Source organism: Epargyreus clarus, unplaced genomic scaffold (assembly GCF_041222505.1).
Source record: "Epargyreus clarus isolate Ecla_fem2 unplaced genomic scaffold, WU_Ecla_fem_2.2 ptg000019l, whole genome shotgun sequence".
Lineage (NCBI taxonomy): Eukaryota > Metazoa > Arthropoda > Insecta > Lepidoptera > Hesperiidae > Epargyreus > Epargyreus clarus.
In genome coordinates, this window is record NW_027332227.1 from 13,187,891 (window position 1) to 13,190,671 (window position 2,781).

Below are 2,781 nucleotides of genomic sequence, written 5' to 3' on the forward strand. Positions count from 1 at the left end.
TATTGCATATGAATACACGTGTGATCTCGAGGCACGACTGTGCGTCCATCAAATGATGATTAATGATGTTCATGATTATTTATTGTGTAGCTAGGAAAATTATGTAATTATAGAAAAATTTGTCTGGGTAGTGTCTATTAGTGTAGGCTAATGTCCAGCAAGTGAGGTAGATTAATATAATCAAATTATGTTACATATTTTCATGGTTCCTTGATATAATAAGTACATAGTTCGTTTTTTGAACTTTGATTACAAAATAAATGTGTATTAGACATTTATTACCTTGTCTCTATCAGTGTTATTATGTGTGGCTAAGAATTTTGCACAATGTTCTTATGTGTGTTAAGTATGTTAAAACTGAGGGGCTTGCTTGAAACTCATATTATATGGCTTCATCTTAAAACCTGTCCCTGGCTTGGGACAGAAGTTTGAAATTGTAATGCAATGCTTTATATTTGTAATTTAAAATAAAGTATGATTATAGTTAATATATTTATTTTGTGAATAGTATGTAAAGTAAAATTATCTTACGACAATATTACACTTATTTTAGAATGAAGTAAAAATATTATAATATGACCATGATTCTGGTTTACCTAATACTTAGCTAAAACAAAGGGTATGTAGATCGAAAGGAAAAAAAAATAGTACTGTGTACATCTTTTAATTATCAAATACATTATAACAATATATTTTCCACCGACCAACATCTAATGATCCGATTTGGCCCCGATTGAACTCTCTGACGTCAATCGACTGGTTTCATCCGTAGTAATCTGTAACAAGAGAAAAAATAACATGAGTACTTGTTAAAAGATTAACATTTAGATATTCATGTGCTGTTAGAATGGAACGAATATGTTTTTTTTACGAAACTAATTTGAGTTAAGCTTCGTTTGGAAGCTTTATAAAATCTCTAGCTTTATTTTGTTTGTGGCTTAGCGGGATATAAATGCACTGCTTATGAAAGATATTTTATGCGTATAAGGACGCGATCGATAGTATTAAGGATAATCCCTTTCTCTATTTGAGTCCAATAGACTCAATGGTTTATATACCCATTAATCATTCTATAAGATGTTTCTGATAGTTTTGTATTATAGAATATTGAATATTAGTTACAAGCTCATGAATTTGACTATATTAATATAATATCAAGACCAGTTTATTAAGAATATTTACTTAGCATCCAAATAACTAAATTCTTCTCATAAGACTGCATATTCCAATAATGATCTGAAACTTTTCTATTATACTCTATTTAATGAGCCTTAATCTCGATTAATAACATCTAAATTATAAAGATAACATTTGAAATGACTTATGAATTTCTTAAGTATCTGAATTTATTATGAAGAGAAATTATAAAGTTACAAATTTTTGTTAAAACAAATTCATACTATCTTACCATCTCTCTTAGAAAATAGTTTGATGTTAATTTGTTTGAGCATGAATTAGAAGATGATTGATCATAATTGGATAAGGGTTTATCTAAAGATTTGAAAAGGATTAGTTTAATGATCAAATACCAACCTGATTAGTTTGCAGATCACGGCACAACATTTCACTGGCACAAAAACAGTCACTATTCTCCTCATGTCTTTCCATTTAACTTCGGGGCGTACTCCAATGATGACGATGACGATGATGATGATGAAGACATTGAAGAATTGCTGCTAGTAACACTCTTCGAAAGGCCGCTCTTCTTTCTGAAGCTTAACCTCGCCTCTCCTCTGATGATTTTGTCGAGGGCTTGCCTCAAAGCGGAGTGCTTCCTCTCGAAAGGGTTGGTGTACATGATGATTTGTTGTTGTTTGCGATAAGTAAACGTTTAGTTGCAAGTAGCGTCCGTTCGCTTCTATCGTGTGTCAACGACTGATGCTCGCCGTCGCCTCCCACTCCTATTATATGGTGGCGCGACGCGTGCGCATATTGATAAGTCAGTTATTCAAGCGTCACATTTTTTGCTCATATGCTCTAAGACCTACGACACCGGTGTCACACCGTAATTAAAACTGTCTGTGACGTAGTTTTTGTGGCATATTTTATGGCATATTTTCACATATACCATTAATTGTGGATATTAATGCATTTCACCTTTCTTTCTCCTTTTCTCTCTGACGTATTAAGTGGTTTACGTCGTTTGGAGGGACTTTTTTAATCGGAATCATTTTTGTTATGATATTAATCATTATATCAATTACGATATTATTAATAAGTAAATTAACATGAAATTGATTTATTAAAATGATTATTGGTATCAGTTAATGGGTTACATTTACATTAATTTCAATGCTGTCAAATCGGAATGCGGTATGTCTTGGAATGTTTTGGATTACTCAGTAGTATTTTCACTATAGTGGAAAACATGTTCTTTCGGTACTTATTTTTCGTTGATGATTAACAAAATGGTGTGATTGACGCAATTATCACATTATTGCCACGTCTCGATGTGGGTTTCTGGGAAGTAGTGGTAAACAAACTGGATTTTGTGAGTAATTCAAACACCAAATCGAATAGCATGGTTCTATCGATGACGACGTTAATTGGTGTTATTCCACTGCATTTTTGATGTGATACTTCCAGATTGTTCGACGACATGTTTTGATATAAAAAACGTTAGTTTTATTACTCGTTTCTTATTAAAGTACAGGTTATTGTCTAGTTTTTTCTAGTTCCTTGAACCGGATTTTGTTGCAATTGATGCTAATACGAACATTAATTACGAGAAGACTAACGGATGCGCCGGTACTCTCGTAGAATTAAACTAAATTGTATGCA

At 32.3% G+C, this 2,781-nt stretch overlaps 1 long non-coding RNA gene across 1 annotated transcript; it reads right to left on the reverse strand.

Annotated features, from left to right (window-relative positions):
• Window positions 1–648: 648 nt before the first annotated feature.
• On the reverse strand, window positions 649–2,442 carry LOC140750070 (uncharacterized). The gene is made up of 2 exons (XR_012103154.1): window positions 1,534–2,442; window positions 649–776 (listed from the first exon to the last, which is right to left on the reverse strand). It is a non-coding gene; the product is annotated as an uncharacterized LOC140750070 (long non-coding RNA).
• Between the last annotated feature and the right edge of the window lie 339 nt (window positions 2,443–2,781).